Here is a 19,296-nt window from a genome sequence, read left to right on the forward strand (position 1 = left end):
TGTTGTTATGGTTGAAGCTGAAATATTCATTTAGGTAGGACATTGCAATGTATGATTTTACATACTATACTTAGATCGGACTGAAGGTGGTGTAGTTCTAGGTTTTCTAAGTCTAGAATTTTGAGTCTGGTGTCATAAGGTATTCTTCAATGAGTAGAGGAGTGGAGAACTCTTGTGAAATATTTCTGGACTTTCTCAACTGTGTTAATATCAGATACGTAATGTGGGTTCCAGACTGATGAGCTGTCTAGTTATTAGTGTAATATTACCAGAGAAAAAGCTACATAAGATTAGGTTAACAGCTCTTAACGCCTTTTTGGTTATGTAGTTACAGTGGGTTCTAGCACTTGGATCATTAGAGATGAGTACTCCAAGATCCTTGACAGAGTTTGGATCATCAACAAGGTCTTGACTGTTCAGCCTGTATTTTATTTTCTGATTTTTTGTTTTTGCCAATATGTAGGACAGAGCATTTATTTGTTGATAATATAAAATATATTTTATTTTGTTCTTTATTTTTTTTATAACTCTCTTTATTTTGTGGCCTTACCAGTTCTTGCTTGTAGACAAATGGTATTTCTTGCAGATATTCCAATTTACCATTGTTCTACTTTCTCATGCTACTGTTTTTAGTCATTCTGTGTGAACTTCTTGCAGCAGATAACTACATAACATGATATTAGATTACCTACAGAACTGTCTTTGGCCCATCATATCAGCCCATCCCACCTAGTTAGGCAGGGAAGGTAGATTGCAGACCCTGTAAGTTAAAGAACTCTGACTGACAAGGTCTAAGAAGAGACCTTTCTCTGTCATTGCCCTGTAGAATATTTTCTGTGGTGTGAGTCAACTGGTGTAACAACTGGTTAGGTAAGCGCACGCTCTGCATTAAAAAAAGCCCATTTTCAGCTCTAATACTTACCTTCTACTGCAGCCCCTGTGAATAAAACAGCTGAGGTGTAGCAAACCACCCTGCTGCCCAAATCAGCTGTGCTATAATACAATGAAATAAAGCACAGGTAAGAGCAGGTGCGGGTGGGTGGGGCCAAGTGCTCACAGGAACTACCGGTTCATCCGAATCAGTCCAAACTGGTAGAATCCCACCCCTGAATATTCTCCTCCCAAAGGTGAAGCAGCCCCCTCCCCCCATTCTCCTGGCCTTGCATAAATGGGTTAAAACATGGCTTTGTGGCTTGCATTGGGAGCACAGAGGAACATGGAGCCATGTGGTTCCTTAGTTTCCCGAAAGACCTTCCTTCACATTTTAACTAATTTTAATCACTCTTGCCTCCTAAATTTTTAAGTTTTATATCTACTGCTTGATATTTTAACATTTCTGGTACAAGTTGGGCATTTCAGAAATATGATAGATAGATAGATAGATAGATAGATAGATAGATAGATAGATAGATAGATAGATAGATAGCCTACTGTTTCGTCCACTTCTTTGCAGCAACAGCTTTTCTCTATGTTATTGCCTTCTTAGTTTTGAAAGTAAGTCTCCTTGAAAGATTTCTCTCTTCATATTAATCTTTCCCAGTCAATTAGCATTTGAGCAGCAACTATGTCTTCTATAGTGCCATTGATCTTTGCACATAGTTTCTGATCTTTCTACTTGACTCCTGTTATTTCTAGACGCTTGAGTTTCCAATTAGGTTGCAGCAAGTCATTACTTGGTTCATTTCTTGCAGTGAACTGGTACTTATCTTTGATATTGATATCTTTTAATACTTGTGGTAGCTATTTCTTTGGAACCAGGTTCAATGCAGACAATCTTACTCCATTGTTTTTGGGGTGTTCTGGATGCTCAATTGTTCTTTCTTTCAATTCTTCTTTCTTAGTTTGAAGACTTTGTTCTTTCTGAATTGATATTAATCTGCTAGACTTTGTCATGTTATTTCTTATTCTGCACGTGGTTCTTTCCAAAACTGGTGCATTCTTTTGATATATCCTCTTTTTGTTGGACTTGATTTATAATAACAAATCATTATTTCTTTGTTTTCAATCTTTGTTTATTTGCTGTGGGTGAATCTTTTCTTCCAGCCGCCTTGAAGCTGCTGGTCATGGTTTCTAAGCCAATAGCTGCTGAGTCCTGGATTTGTCACCAGATGTCCAGAAACTCCATCACCTTGTTGACACAGGCAATGATCAATCCAGTATGGATTTGTGTAAATTACCCTATTATTTATGGAAGAGGGGGCCCGGTGGCTCATGTGGTAAGACGCTGGGCCTGCACACTACTGAGGTCAGCTGCTTGGTAGTTCAATTCCCATGAGCTAATAAATTGTACAGGGACAAGAAAGGACCCTCCACTGAATGCTTACCGGCATTCAGTTGTCCCATAGGTAAAGAAAACACCACCTGAAAAATTTCCTTTCACATAGGCAGCCAGCCACCTCAGTGATTCGTAGCTAACATGTACCATACACTAAATAAATAAATTAATTTATGGAAGAGACACTCCAACTCCTCTATTGAGACCTATCCAATACCAAATACTCACAGTTAGTATCTCTCTTAGAGCATACAAGCTCCACAAGCACACCAAGATAGGTACTTGATTACCCAATCATGTAGCAGGAAGTAAAATGCTTCCTTGTAATGTATGTCCAGCATACATTATAATTAGTCTTCCATTTCTTACAATTTTTCAAAATCATCTTGTCAGTTAGGAGCTGATCTTTTGTATCTGCTGTTTGAGCAGTGTCCTTTCTGCTCAAATGGAAAGAGCTTGTTTTTAAATAAATGCTATTGAACTACATCAACTACCAGAACAGTTAGCATTTATGGCTTGTCACACAGTCAGCCAGTTAGACTAAATTTGGCCTTTTTATCCAACTATCAAGTCCTTCCCAAGGACCTGGTATAAGCAGCTGTTGTAGTCTGATGATGGTAAAGGTATTATATGGTAAAGATATTATATTACTGTTATTATTTTGAAATATAACTGTGGTGGCTCAGTGGTTAGAATGCAGTACTGCAGGCTACTTCTCCTGATCACTGATTGCCAGTAGTTTGGCAGTTCGGGTCTCACCAGGCTCAAGGTTGACTCAGCCTTCCATCCTTCCCAGCTGGGTAAAATGAGGACCCAGATTGTTGGCGGCAATAGGCTGACTCTAAACTGCTTAGAAAAGTCTGTAAAGCACTGTGTAGTGATAGATAAGTCTAAGTGCAATAGCTATTTAGGAAGAAACATTAAAGTTGGCATTTTGTATTTCTGGTTTCTGATTCTCGGGGTGAAAAAAAGGGGATAAAATGCCATTTTTTTTTTATTCATAGCATAAAAAAACACATAGAAACACATGTAAAAGAACTATGTGTTTTAATTCTATACAAAGTATAGCTACTTCATTAAGTGACTGTTCAATGTTACAATAGCAGTGAAAAGGGTGACAGGACTATTTCTCACACCAAGACCATTGCAGCATCCTCATGGTCACATGATCAAAATGCAGATACTTAGCAACTGGTTCATATATATGACAGTTGCAGTGTTCTGGGTTCATGCAATCAGCTTTTGTGATCTTCTGACAAACAAAGTCAACAGGAAGCCAGATTTACTTAACATCCATGTTACTGGTCATAATTCAAGAACTACCTGTACTGTTTTTGAATAACAGGAATAAGAGGCCAGCTTTCTGAAGGCCATCAATAATCAATTAGTCATATGCTTGGTCTTTCATTTCAGTTGCCTTTCCTATCTCATTTTCTCCTGAATTTGACTTTTTTGGTCCTTATTTGTTTCCAGGTTTTATGTTATGAGTCATTTGTCTTGCCAATCTTTTTCTGAGAGAATGTGCATCCTCAGCTATTTTTAATGTCATTAAACTGCCAGATATTGGATATGAAACATGACTAATTCTTCTATTCTATCCAGGAAGTATTTCTTTCTTTATGATGGACAGAAAGGATAATACATGGACATCTAATCAGGACTTCTAATGGTCTTCAGTTAGATCTCAGCTAATTTGAATTGTCACAAATCTAAACTACTATATATAGTCTTTTCCTGTCTTTTAGTTAGTATAAAATTAAATTGCCTATATACTGCTTAGGAGTAAAATCATAGCAGCAGCAACAATTAAATGTGTTTGAAATCTTATCCTATAATTATGAGGTATTAACAGAAATTAAAATTCTCAGGAAACTGTTAAAGATGTCCAATTTCTTATTGGCAGATAATACAGGTAATTAACTTTTAGTGACTTTAACTCTCTGTATTTTTCAGAAGGCCTAGCAAATGAAAAGCACAATGACAAAAAAATAAATCCAGCATCTGCTTTAAGATTAATTACATGCAACTAGAAATGTCAATACTAATACTTTGACAGTCGTTTTCTTTTTAAACTTTATTGGTAGAAAATCATTTAAACATTGTATTTCATTACCATTAACTTTCTCTTTTTATCTCAGAGGACTCAACTAAAAACAGTTATAGTAAAAGTAGAAGGATTGCATGCGTATCAATACAACTGACAGCAAAATTGATGACAAGAGAATTAATCTTACCTGTTGCTGAATCTATGACTTTACATTTATATGCCATTTAGTTTCACTTCTGAATTATTACGGTAATAAGAAGTTCTTTCTGTTTTATTAAAAGTATTGCAAATGTTGCTAAGTTTTCACTTATAAATGAAAATGCCCCAATGCAGTCCATATACACTAGATGTGGTAATGTGTGGTATGAGTAAGGTCTATCCATTTTAATAATCACCTAGTGGTATCTTGATTGCACAATAGGGGTAGAAAATAACCTCAAAGACCCTTTCAACCCTTTCAGCATATAACAAATATTTAGATTAATGACACAGCATATGCAATTTCAAATGATGTTTGCGTATTTATTGCACAATCCACTTTTTCTTGAGTAGAGAAGGAAGAATGATAAGCATAGCTTCTGAATTAGTTAACAAAGGAGGGTTGGTTTGATTTGCACCTCAAATAAAAACGAATATATTGCAGTGATACTATTGAACTCTGCTCTATACATTTGATTCTGATCTTGAGAAGTGTGAAGTTTATCATAGAGTTGGGAAATCAATTTTTTCCCTCTATTTCTTGTAAATTCTGTTCTAGAAGTTAAAGCACCACAGTAGCATCAATGGAAATGAAATGTATTATGCTTGATGAATGCTTTTCTGTAAATATGACAAGATTCTTGAATTCCATCATCTTTTTCCACTTGACAATTGTAATTGTAAGTATTTAACATTACACATTTATTCAACAATAGGTTTCTGGATTGCAACAATTGAATCCTGCTTTAAAAGAAATACATCATTACTGTTAAATAATACGTCAAAATGAAAACATGGCAAAATCATATGCTTAAGTATAAAAGCATAACAGATTTTAAGAATGTCTATAAAAATCAAAACAATTTCAACTAATTATTCTTGCTTTAGGTAATTACATCATATTATTTAATTGGAAAGTAATAGAATATGAAATTTGGCCTGGTAGAGTCATGTTCCAATGGTTTGAACTCAGCAGGAGTACCAGAGCTTATTAAAGATGTTCTTCATCTGTTGAAGGAGTACATTTTAACTAATGGATATGTTTTATTTTGAATGTCTACTTCTGTCACATGAAAATGTTATAATGTTATAATAGTAAAGAAGCATACTTTAACAGCTGGATATTAAAATAAAATGGGTACATTAAAAATGGGCAGATTGGAAAATGGCATATTAAAGATAGACCAATTAAAATCTACAATATGAAAATGAAAAGAACATGCAGATAAACTTGCTGCATAGCACTGATGATTCCAAAACAGGATGTTTGTAGCATTGAGGATTTCTTTCTCCATTAATTACTTTCTGACTAATTAAAGATGATACATTGATATTACTGCAGAAAAATGCTTGCTTCCCTACTTAATTTGAAAAAAAGAACAAGAATTACAGCTAAAAAGCATCAAAGCAGAAAAATAATAAGAATAAAGTAAAAATAGAGATACAAAAATTAGTTTTAATTTTACCTGAAGGATTTAAGAAATCATTCTGCAATAATTTTAGATAATATGATTGTTTTTACTAGCACTTTAAGTTTTTGGCTCATTAAGAGGGAAACTCAGAATTAACACTGAAATGGTACTTTAGTTGGGGTAATCCAAAGGTTATGTGAACAAGTATGAATCTGAAGAAAATTTTCTCACTTTTTGTGCCTTTATGATTCAAAGCAAGATATTATTTAGTACTATTTTATATCTATCTCATTCTGACTTCCATCCTGCATTCTACAGCATCAGATTTGTGTGTAAGTTCTTCAACATGGATCTTCCTGTTTTTCTTACAGAATTCTGTTTTATAAATACACACAATAGCTTTGGTTATTTTATAAAAGCTAACATTCATATTTGTCTTGAAAAAGGAAATATTAAAATTCAATATCAAAATCTTATAATAAATCTGCCACTGGTAGCTGTTCATTACCTGGGTAACATTCACTTCACAATGTCTAGATTTTTCCACAAAGTTTCTTTTTCTAACCCATGCATCCTATAGTGAGTTACAGGACTCAACAGATCAGAAGAAAGGGTAACTTGATAACTACCTTGACTACAACTGAGTTGGAGCTTTCTTGGATGCTTGGTTTTTCTAATTAATATATTACCATCTTTGATATTAACTGGTTCAAAACAAACCTCAGAAATGCTCCAAAGTATTCCTATACATTGACCAAAGCTTACTGCCAGCTAGCAACAGAACCAAATGGCTAACTTTAAACTTAGTACTTTCTAAATGAGCATGTGGTGTCAGTGTATTGTTTCATGTATTGTTCATTTGGTCCCTGTGTATCTGATTATCATCTCTGGCAGGTCAATCATCCATCTCTACTTCAGAACAGAAACTAAGAAGCTTAGAATGGATATCCTGAGAAAGAAACAAATTTGGTCTATGTCTCCTCTGAAGTTCTATTATGAGTACTGTTAAATGATTCCCCAGATACATATTTCTAGTTCCTACTTTTATTGTGTGCAGCCTTTGCAGGTTTGTTTTTCTTCAAATAGCAATGTGAAAGCCTCTATTTCTTGTTAGTCTCAGGATATCATTTGCAGGATTGCCTTCTCCTGCATTTATGTGTCTATTGAGTCAGGTGAATAAGGTCAGCTCTTTCCAGATCTATGTCAGGATGCCACCTGGCAGGAACTCAAAGTTGGGCCTTTTCGAGCCCTACTTCCACACCCTCCAATATACTCCTCCTATTCCAGGTTGTTGCGACATTTGGCAGTTAAGACATGACTGATCCATCAATCAGAGGAGAACAGCATGCTATGATTAAAGACATACATTTGTGGAGATGTGTTTTTGATGTATTTTCTCTGTTTAGCGTTCATACTATATTTGGTTTATTTTATGGATGAGGTTATTTAGCATTCTTGAAGATTGGGTTTTATTTTATGGGTAGGTTTATTTAGTGTGTTATTTAAACCCTTAGCCACCAAGAGCTTTTGGGGAATAATTGTTATATAAATAAAATGCACTAAATACATTTTAAAAATAAAGGTAAAAACAAGTTACACTGAAATGCGATAAGATAAAGCATGTTGAAATTTTGGGCATATTAGTAAACAATAAGGATTTTAAATTTATTTAATGTCTCTATTCTTGTATCAAAATACTTTATTTTGAAAAACAAACAAATTACAAACTAAAAAATACAAAGTAAGAAGTAAAAGTAAAAAAAGAAATTTTTTTGCCAATGAATCCAGTGCTATAATATGAACAATGCAAGATATTAATATAATATACACTGAATCTCAGAACATACTGCTTTATCCTTTGATTAGTAAGAAAAAAGTGCCATTTCCAAAGCACTGAATAGGGATATTGAGCCTGAAAATGAGCCTCAAAGCATTGAATCCACTAACAATGGCATCAGTTAAAATATATAGCAATTGTATGTATTATTATAGCTATAATTAACAAAAGCAGGAAAAAGTAAAAGTGGAAATTTTGGTTTGTTCAAAAAGACTTTAGAGCAATGAAGAAAATTTGAGTCCTGATTTGTCAGAATGAGGTGTAAAGGATCTGAATGAGACAAGCAAAAAAGAAGAAAGAGAGAAGTGTGTATCTATTTTCTAGGACTAGGAAAGCACAACTCTTCCATTTTTTGTTCACTGTAATCACAATCCATAGACAAAAGTCAAACAGCAGACAATTTTCAAAAGTAATTTGGACCAGTCACTCAGTCATTAAGCAAAGTGATTGCTAAGTGAAACTTGAACTGTGATTATGATCTTACTTGAGCTCTCCTCTGTTTTACAAATCTGCAAAGATTGTAAATGAAAGCATTGGTCATAAAGTTACTCTTTCATGAGCATGGTAACTGAATGGTTGAGGGAGTCATTAAGCAAGGACTACCAATAACTGCAACTGTTTAATTAAACCTTTCCACCTATTGGTAAGTTTCCTAAATAAATTATGCACTATTTACATACTTACACAAAGTCTTTAGTTTCCATACTTTATTTTTTCATACATATTTATGGTGTGTGTGTCTGTGTGTGTGTGTGTGTGTGTGTGTGTGTGTGTAGCGTGCTACAATATATTTTTAACTTTTGAGATATTTTGCAATCAATGCATGAAACTCCATATTTTAGAAGATAACACGAGTCAGCCAGACTTTTGTCCTACACTTGAACTTCTTGATGAGAACATTTAAAATTGACAATTTAAAAGTGATTTTGTGTGGTCAAAATACTATAGAACTAACTCCATAAAATGTGCAGAACTTTACATGGCACTTATATACAACTGCAAGTTAAATTAATAATATCATGATCTATCTCCAGTGTCAGGTATAAATGACTTTTCACATCAATAACTTGTTTACAATGATGTTCCTCCAGCATTTAATATGGTATATTGATTTCATAGTTTGTGCAGAAAAAACATGCATAGAAAGAGATGGAGGGAGAAAGTGAGAGAGAGAGAGAGGAAGGGAAGGAGCAAAGGGGGTAAGGGAGAGGAAGAAGAAGAAGAAGAAGAAGAGAGAGAGAATTCATATATTTTGTGATAAAATTGGGCTTTCAAATAACTTAAAAATTGCAGGCTTGGATTGAGGCACGAAATGGAAGGCTTTGTAATTTATAGGAAGTTATACAGTAATTATTATTCCATGATCATAATATCAGATTTGATCAGATTGATTTTCACTCTACCATAAGCTACCAAGAGCCATTCCTACAAAATAAAGTTTGTATGAAAGTCTGTACATTTGAAAGTGAAGTGCCTATATTAATCAATATATCAATATTTAGCCATAAAAATGGCAAACATGTTTATGCATATAAATTTCACTTCTTAGCCATGCAGGCTAAAAGTGAATTTGCTTTTAGGATGATAGCTCCCAGGAATGTGTTTGGTCTGCTAATTTCATTGTGGTGCTATGCCATGCCTTTATCTGGATTGGTACATTGAAATGCTGGTTGATGTACCAAAATATTCAGAAAAAATGAAATAGGTTGGGAAGCCTATATAGACAGTTTACCTCTGTCCATTAGATACAACTATAAATCCCACTTTTATTTATTAAAATCTTATTTTTTCCAGGATTAAATCCTTGTTGTTTTTTTCCTTGTTACATTTCAAGTCTGGAACTAAAGAATAATCTTGTATTTTGAGGACAATATCATGGGGTGAAATAGCTATGTCAAAGGGGAAAAAGTTTGCACAGTTCAAACATTTCATTTTAAAATTCCAGTCAATAAAATTATACTTGACTTTGTTTTGGTTTTTTTTTTTTTTTTTTGCAAAATCAGATAAGGAAAAAGAACAATGAAATAAACCACCAATAATATCAGAAAGTATTTTAAATCCTCATCTTCACCATGATCATCATTCCTAACTCCTCAGGCTGGATCCCTCTAATATCCCTCTAATATACACATTTTGGATAAGAAATTAAAATTGAGACAGCATATCCATAAAGGGAATTTTGCAATTAGGTTCTGATTAAATCTGACTGTTATTATGTGGGACCTCTATATGGGAAGTCCGAGCAATTCTCTCGCTCACCACTCCTGCCTGGTACCTGACTATGTGGGTTAGCCCCATAGCCCTCAAAAAGGGGACATAAAGGAGAATGGGGCATTTCAGATGATCATGGGCCATCGGAATGGAATAGTTCATAATTCCTCAGAGGAGTTACTACAGCTGCAGGCTATTGGTGGTCAATTACAAGGGATCAAGAGATTGGAACTGTCATACCTGCACATAGTCTTCATGACAATGTTAGACTAAGAGAAGATTTCTTGGATTATATAGCATATCTCAGTTAAAAGCTGCCAACAACCCAATTACAATATAATTTTCAGATAGACTTTTTCTGACACCAAGCATTGGCCTACAAAAGCCATTAAGTCCAACATTCAGTGACTAGCCTAAGAAAATGGGAAAGAGTATTTCCAATCTCTCTATTAATGATTAATTATAAAGTTCCTAAGGATTGTGTTTGGACAAAACAAGGCAAATTCCTTATTTTGTTCATAATTGTAAAAATTGTGAACAAGAGTCTCATTTCTATGTCTGGCATATGCTACTAGGAACTTTTCAATGAGAAAGAAATTATAGTTCTTGGAGATGTAGAGAAACATCCAGTGTTCCATGTAACTGAATAGTATCCTCAGGAGGGACAAGTGTGTTACTGTGTCCTTTTCTAATATGTTGGGGTATGGGTTTTTTTTTTTTAGGAGAGGGGGAAGGATACAAAATAAAAATGAAATAAGGATAATTCTCTAATTCTACAAGTTATATTTCTCGGTGAAGTACATACAGAACAAGGCCATTTATTTTAAAAATGCCATATTGTAAACTGCCAAGGATTTTGTAGAAGAAAATGTTCAGTAATAACCCCATTTTGTTCAACTGGATATGAATTATTTTTATAAATCTTCCCACTTATTCTTAAAAAAGCTACTCGCACTTTAGCTCTTTAATCTGAAATGGAAAATTAAATTCTACAGCATGCTAAACTGTCATTATTAGAAAAATAAAATACAAATTAAAATCAATTATACAGCTTGGTTCTCTTTAAAAAATTAATGTTTCTTTCAAATGCTAAAAGAAGTGCATTCACTTTTTGTTATTTTCTGTGATGAAAATAGTAGTTCAATGTCTACTCCCACCCAACCTTAAGACACAAAAGCAACCATTATGGAAGAATAAAATGAAACGTCTATTTTCTACAATAGGAAAAGAATACAAAAATGTTTGTATTGAAATGTTGATTGCTATCAATATAAAGTCATAAAATACTAAATCTAAGAAATTATGCATTCATTTTACACCAAAGAAATTGTTTGTTGAAATAAATTGCCACACAATTATCTGTAAAATAAATTATTTCTACTCGAGTTTTATGTTGTCATTTGCAACCTTTTCCGTAGCTTATTTTTATACTTGTATTTTTCCACTCAACATCTGAAAAAATAATTTGAGAAATATTTTATTTTCAGGAAAGTACTGCCATTTTTAATACTAATTACAACTGAACTGTTTAATTCAATCTTGAATTGAACCTTAATGCCACACAAATGTAAAATATATAACCCCATGGAGAGAGTTAGAATAGATTAAAAAATAAGGCTAAGAAAAGTTCTCAAAAATAATTTTCCTAGTTTCAGTTGATTGACAACTGAAATGTTGGGCCTATTAAAAAAGGAAACTTCCAAAACCTAGGAGGAAAGAATGCTAAAATTGAGCCCTGCCCAGTCCCTGGAAAGTTCTGTTTCCATATCTATTATCTGACTTTTGACTTGATGCTTACTATTATTTCTTTTCTAGACCTCTTCACAGGAAAGAAGGTCACTCTTGCCTTTCCAACAGCAGGTAACCATCTTCCAGGTACCATCTGCTTTATTTAATTAGAGACCAATATAAGACAATTAATCTAAATCTTCAGATTGGCAGGCAGGGTTATAGTAACACTTTAATTATCTAGAAAGTCTACTATTAATCAAAGTAATTCTACTTTATCGGAAAGAGCACCATGTCTTTCTCAAAGATGACCCGTGTAAGAGTCTGGTTAAGATAAGAATTTGAAACAATGTTCCATTTGTTGGTATAAGTTACTTTCCTGAATAAATCAGGTTAGGCTGAAAAATAAAAGTACCTTGTACAAAAATAGACTATTAAGTATCTTCTTTTATTTCTGATCATCCAAGAATTTATTTAATAAAAAGTTAAGATTTCTGATTGAAGTTTTTTGGAAAGAAGTAAATCACTTTTTAAAAAAGTTGTGACTACAAAAAGCTATTGGAAATTTATCCAGAAGACTCTTTACAGGAAAAAATCTGATAAAATGCTAAGTAACTGTTTAAAAGCTGTTGCTTTAAATCTTTGTCAAATAAATAGATTATATCATCAACCATTTTGGTATTCCACTATTGAAGTGTGATGGGATGTTTTGGGGGAGAACAGGATATGTATTTTGCTTTGCAACATGGAAAAGTGGAGGTTTTTTGCTTTCTACTGTTCACAGTAAAGTTATTTATAAGTATTTACTACAGGTATATACAACACAATATCCATATTTACCCAGTGCCAGTACTCTCTAGGTCTCTATCCCAGAAAGTATTCCCTAGCCCACCCCATAGCAATTCTGCTTCTTACCTCTTTCATTCCATGTCCCTCTTCTGCATTTCTGAGCTTATCAAGGCAAGAGAATCAGCTGGATTTATTATAGTGAACCCATCACAATTTGACCTTCTCCTGAACCTGTGAGCTGAACATTCACTATTACCTCTTTGTTGCTCGAAGGACCTCCTACCAGGACTTTGTCAATAATAGACAATCTCTTCCTTCCCATTTTGGGCCTTGTATGAAAATGTAATCTCTCCAGGTCTTCCCATTTTCCAGGATAGTCATCTGTGGATTTTTCTTTTGCTCCCTGATGAGGAACTAGCAACTGCTCCACACAACCACACAACTACACTCTCCAATTCTTCTCTCTACTTATTTTCACAGTCTTTTGCTCTCCCCAGTTTTTAGTTAGACTGGCAGCATGTCCCCCAGCAAGTAAGGAAATGGGTTGGTTTTTTTACAAGAAATGAGATAGTACTAAAATAGTTTCTTGATATGAAGATTGTATTATTCTATTTGTCTTGATAGCTTAACCCAGTAACAGAAAACAAGAATCAGAGAGGAAATATAAAGATGGTGGGGGGGGAGGAAAATAAAATAAAATAGAGAGCTAGTTTGATCTAGTGGTTAAAATCACCAGGCTAGATACTAGAAGACTACATTTTAGACATGAAAGCCAGGTGGGTGACTTTGACCAATCAATTCACATCACAGTGTTGTTTGGGGCTGAGGGGGAAGAGGCATTAGGTTGAGTTATTTATAAAAATAATAAAGGTAGGATAAAAAATAGCTTAAACATTATATACCATATAATACTTTTGTTTACTTGACAGACTTGGAAACAGCCAAATCTGCCAGAGATACAGAGGTTCAAATGAGTGGGATTTCTCTTATGCATGACTTCCAGGATTCCAAGCAAATCTTGATGGCATTCACTTCATTTATAACCTGTTCTAGGTATGCTCTAAATATTGTTGTATGTATTGACCCTACAATATCTGTCAGCTAAATGACAAACGGGGGTATGATTTGCAGTATTTTAAATTGACTAGCTATTTATCAAGCCTCCAAAGAAAAACAATATGGATGAAGTTGTTGTGGCTGATTCTTGCAAAAGACAGAGGGTTATAGAAGGAGAAGGTTTTATAACAGTCTGATACATAGTGCTGCAAACCAAGCTTATTACGCACTGCCCTCTTCTGTTGCATAAGGGATTTCAGCATGAAAGCATTACATTTCCATAAATTTGCCACATCTGGTGTGCCAGGTTGGGTTTTTCATAAAAGTATGCAAAAATGTGACAAATGTTGATTGAGTGGCTAAAATGAGTGACAATTCCTTTAGAAGTGCCTACACACAGTAGTTTGCAGAAGCTTGAAAAGATCCAAAAGGTGTCAGTCAAAGACAGTAGTGGCTCATGTTAATTTTAGATTCATCAGGAGATATAACATTTGCATGTTGTACATCCAGTCACTTCAGCATGAGAACAAAGTTAAAAAACTTCCATGAAGCTAAATTGTAAAATGTTCCTTTTTAACCCAATCCATACTCTGCAGACAAGCATAGATTAATAACGGAAGTGTGTATGTGGGTGGGTGGGAGTGTTTAATTAAAAAACCTTTGAAAAAATAAAGAAAAACACAATGTTTTCATTTAAAAATATTTTACAGATTTCTTTTCCTCATAGTAATGCCACCAGCAAGCTGCTTTACTACTTTCAAGTTGCTTACTAATTTCATCTAGCATTTTCACATGATAAAATGTTTATGGTATTTTGGAAAACCATCAAGAAAAATCTCTTCTATTATGGCATTTCTACCTTGAAAAGAAAACTTCAGAACATGAAAAGAATGGTATGGGGAACTCTTAGTTTAAAATCACAAACATACACACCAGACTATTTTCAGAAGATTTCGGAGAAAGCAGAGCCCTATTTGTGGAGGAAAAAACCATAGAATTGTACATTAATGTCCATTTAACGAATATTCATTGTGTTTATGACAATAAAGTGAAATTATATCACAACTCCAATAGAAAATTAGATTCCTTACTCAACAAAAAGTGACACCCCTGAGGACCTTTGGAATTTTGTCATATTCTCATGGGATCACTAAGTGAATTGAATCAGATGGTGAAGTTGCTCCAGCTTTATAGTTGGAATTAAATCTATACTAAAATACCCTAAAGGTCACTAGTAATTAAAAAGGCTAGTACAGCTTTTCTGTAATTAATTGTTCAAGTAGATATAAACACATTAGTAAATTATAATGTTGTTAACTTCTAATATCTATTCGTTAAACTCTCCTAGGAAGTTAAGAATATTATCTGAGTAACTTGAAAGAGCTAAACTCGTGCTACAAAATGAGTTAACAAAACCATTTCATTTGCTGATAGAACAGGAAATAACAACCCATAAATGTCAGAAGATACATGAGTCAATTCCCAAAGCCAGGCAGAAGACAGAAAGAATCTTTCTGTGGTAAATACATAACAAAAATAACCACTAATTTAAGGGCACCCCAAATCTCTTTTTGAGGTAGTCAACTTCACTCAAACCTCTCTAAGTTAACTAATGGTTGTAAATCCTATAATCAGTAAATATTTATTGCAAATCAACCAGATTAGAATGCACTCTTCTAAATGAAATTTATTAACAAAACACAAGGAATATAAGCAGCAATAAAAAAATAAAAGATTGCTTCAGCATTCATTTCAAAGGAACAAGCATGTTTATGTAATAAAGTAAATTTAAATGTGAATCCATTTCCACTGAATAGGAAAGCCATTGCAAACACTATATTTAGAAGCAGCCGTGCTTGAAATACAATTATTTCTGGATTACAGTGAAAGTATTTTTGGGAGACAAACCTCTCAGTAAAGTAAAAAGAAATTCTGCATACTGTACATACTTAGGATCATCAATGCTCCAGGTTTCGTGTGGTGGTTTTTTATACAGATGAGAATGTCCTAAATAGGCTTTGGAGTAAGCATAACTGAATCTTCTTGGAATTACTTCAAGCAAATATGATGTTTAAGCACTTCAGTGGAAGATAATGCTGCAGATCTTTGTTGTTTGGAATGAGGGAGAAGTGGAGATTTATGTTTTTATTTTCTTTGCAAATATGGAAGTACAACTTAGTGAAGTAAATAATTTCCTACACTATATAGCAAAATCTCTAATACTATTTTGTTTTATTTTACAGAAGAGATCACTGCATCACTCCAGGTAGTTTCCAGCAGAATGCATATTGGCTGTATATAATAACAATAATGATACAATAATAAAGTTTCAATACAGTGGATTCTTTTTCTTTACATAAGGATTTCTCCCACAATGCACTAATAATGTATCACAAAAAATTATAATGTTCAGACTTTTGAAAGATCAATTTCCATATTCTGGCATTTCTGAATGCTTTAAGTGCTACTTAACTTTCCCATGTGCTCTTATTTTTTGAACTTCTAAAGATGTGTGGCAGTGTTCATTCCAACATAGTTGCAGAAAGTTCTAAAGATGTGGTACACATGTCCTTGCATGAAATGATATATAACAAGGCTGGCACATAGTTGTGCAATGAATAATTTTAAAATGACCTCTTTCTGTTCATATTTTGCTTAATTTTTTTTCCCTGTGGTTTCTGCAATTTTTGGATGTACTTTCATTGCTACCTGAAATAATAGGAGAGTGGTTTATGAAATGCAAACCAGTGATTGATAGTGCTGCAAAGCTTCTTTCTATCCTTTGTTAACACAGCCACTAAAAGCAAACAGGAAGCCAATGTTATTTTCTGTGTCTTGTCAATAAAAAGAGATGGGAGTAACCAAAACAATTTTCCTTCCAAATTCCTGGCTGCCCTGATGCTAAAAGCAATGATGCGTAGCTTTTTTTCTCTCTCTAAAAACTCTCATAACTCCTTACCTGATATATGAGTAGGGAAAGTTTGACAGAACAGAATGATACAAGGCAGCCTCAAACATTTGGCACAATGCTCGTCTGGCATACAGAGACTGCCTGTCAAATGCCTGTGACTCCATACAGCAGCTAGGGACCCTATGGAGTAGCAGATGGACTATTAAGGTAGTATTAATGTAGATGCCATCAGTTTTCAGTTTTGACTGGGACATACTCTTTAGAACTATGAGCAGCTGCTGCCATTTATTGTGACAGCTTCCTGCTAACTTTTGCCAACTGGCACAATCTGACTCTTTGTACCTGAACTATTAAATGAGTGCCTTCCACCATTTTTGTCCTCTAGAGAACTCTTTTAATAATTCTCTCAAGGAAGAACTAGACATTTATCACCAAAGCTAATGCCTGTGCTGTACAGGCAGGTCTATTGCACTCTCCACATGCAATAGAAGTTACGTAAATAATCTATGTATGTGCCATTCAGGTCAATGTTTGAAAGAATTTAACAAAAGCAAGCATTAGGTCCAGAGGCGGTATTCAGGAGGTTCTGACCAATTCTGGAGAACCGGTAGCGGAGATTTTGAGTAATTTGGAATACCACCTCTGACCAGCCCCGCCCCAATCTATTCTCTGCCTCCCAAGTCCCAGCTGATCAGCTGGATTTTCTTTTGTTGCCCTGCACAGGAGAACGGAGCTGGAAAGCAGGTTACTGGGGTGGGGAGAGAATGGGGATTTACAGTATCCTTCCCCTGGAGTGGGGTGGGAATGGAGATTTTATAGTGTCCTTCCCCTGCCATGCCCACCAAGCCATGCCCACCAAGCCACACCCATAGAACTGGTAGTAAATTTTTTTGAATCCCACCACTATTTTCTGCCCTTTCTAAGCAGCTACATTCTACATCAGGCCCTGTATGAATAAATGAAAATATCCATCTCCTTGTATCTGCATGGCAATTGTTTTACAAAGCACTTCCAGAAGATCTGATGCTGAATAACCAATAACTCTCCTATGCATAGCCCAAATGCCTTATATGTTTTTAGATGTTCTACACAGAAATTTTCCTTACATTTATCCTTGAAATTTGGGGCATGTCTGGGAAACCTTAAATTTAGATTTAATTTGCCAAGAGAAGAAATCACAACTAATTACAGTTTGGCTGCAAATCTTGGCAAGACCTCTTGTCATTATCTTGTATAGGAAAATGCTATTGATTACATTCCTCATGGATAGATCAGTCAATAAGTGGCAAAAACATTAGTTTCTATTATGAACAACTAAACCACTATTGATCTACAAGATCCTATTGTTCTATTTTTGTTGATTTTTATTACAGTGAATATTATAAATATGTTCAACAATTGGAATGAAACTTTGATGCATCTGTACAGTAATATTAAAATAGATAACTCTACCCTCAACAGAAAAAGCTGATTTCTTATCTTTCTTTAAACCTTCTAAATTTTTATATCAAACCATTTTTTATTCCAAGCAGAAAAAATTGCAATACAGAACAACATAAAATCTGACACACAATAAACATTCCACATAATTAATTGTTGGCAGTCAAATACCAGCGTCCTTTTGAAAAAATCACCATAGCAGAATGTGAGTTTCAGCAGACTTAGTGTCTACTTGAGCCTAAAGACTACAATAAAAAAGAGCAAGAGGGAAATGGGGGGATTGGAGAAGAGGTCTGAAGAAAGACGACAGAAGATGATAATGAAAAGGCTGCAGAAAAAGCACCTTCTAGATTACCGGGCCTGTCTAAACAAACTCTTCCCCTCTTCTCTGCTACATGGCCTAGGCTCAACTCATTATCCACATAAAGAAGAGAGCTGGTTCTTCAACTTGGAACCACTTCCTCAGAGAAAAGGAAGGGAACTAGAGAATATATAAGTAAGGGGCCGTGGTGGCCCAGTGGTTAGAATGCAGTATTGCAGGCTAACTCACTGCTCACTGCCAGGAGCTTCATTCTCACCAGTTCAAGGTTGATTCAGCTTTCCATCTTTCTGAGGCCAGTAAAATTAGGATCCACATTGTTAAGGGCAATATGTTGACTCTGTAAACCTCTTAGAGAGAGCATTAAAGCACTATGAAGAGGTACATAAGTCTAAATGCTATTGCTATTGCTAAGGCATTGCTTACACCCATAACTGAGGTTGGAAAGCTTACTGAATCTGTGTGTAAGGCAGAATAAGTTTCACATTAGTTGGACCTTTTATTTTATGTTAGCTGGAGTTTTTGGTTTGAAGACTCTTTTTGTTTTCAACCATTATCCCTAGTTGCACAAGAATAAACTCCAAAATGTTATCTCCATCTTTGGAGAACACAATATTTGCTTTCTGTCAGTTGATAGTCAGTTCTCCACCTCTCTGTCTAAGGGATATCTGCTACAGTATTCATTATGGTGAGTTCATAAGTTTTTTTTCTTCAACCATATTATGTTACTAATGCTAGATGCATAACAATTTATTGAACAGATATTGGCTGCTTGAAACTGCCTGTTTTGTGTAGAAATAGAATTTCCTACATTTTTATACTTTTAAAGATAGTTCAAAGTTTATATTTCTGCTGTAGAATATCAGCTCTATAAATTACTAAATCTGTACAGTACTTCAGATAGGAAAAGATGATTACTTGTAATGAACTTTCCTTGAGTTGTCGTCCAAGTATTCACATATGTCACACAGAAACCTCATTAGAATGTCCAGAAGAATTTTGGACAGGAATTATAGTGCTATGTTCTTTGGCAAGGTTCATCATGTTTTCTCAATTTCCAAGACTGCCTAAGC

The 19,296-nt window shown here is 34.5% G+C and overlaps 1 long non-coding RNA gene across 2 annotated transcripts in view; it reads left to right on the forward strand.

Moving 5' to 3' along the window:
- The window catches only part of LOC113445399 (uncharacterized), a 95,157-nt gene extending 79,302 nt beyond the window's left edge, over window positions 1-15,855 (forward strand). For both annotated transcript variants that reach the window (XR_015741512.1, XR_015741511.1), the window contains exons 3-5: window positions 11,796-11,855; window positions 13,427-13,550; window positions 15,797-15,855. This is a non-coding gene — a long non-coding RNA (uncharacterized LOC113445399). The remainder of the gene's footprint in view (window positions 1-11,795; window positions 11,856-13,426; window positions 13,551-15,796) is intronic.
- The last annotated feature ends 3,441 nt before the right edge of the window (window positions 15,856-19,296 follow it).

This window comes from Pseudonaja textilis, chromosome 2 (genome assembly GCF_049901715.1).
Source record: "Pseudonaja textilis isolate UNSWEBS1 chromosome 2, rPseTex1.2, whole genome shotgun sequence".
NCBI classification, from domain to species: Eukaryota; Metazoa; Chordata; class Lepidosauria; order Squamata; family Elapidae; genus Pseudonaja; species Pseudonaja textilis.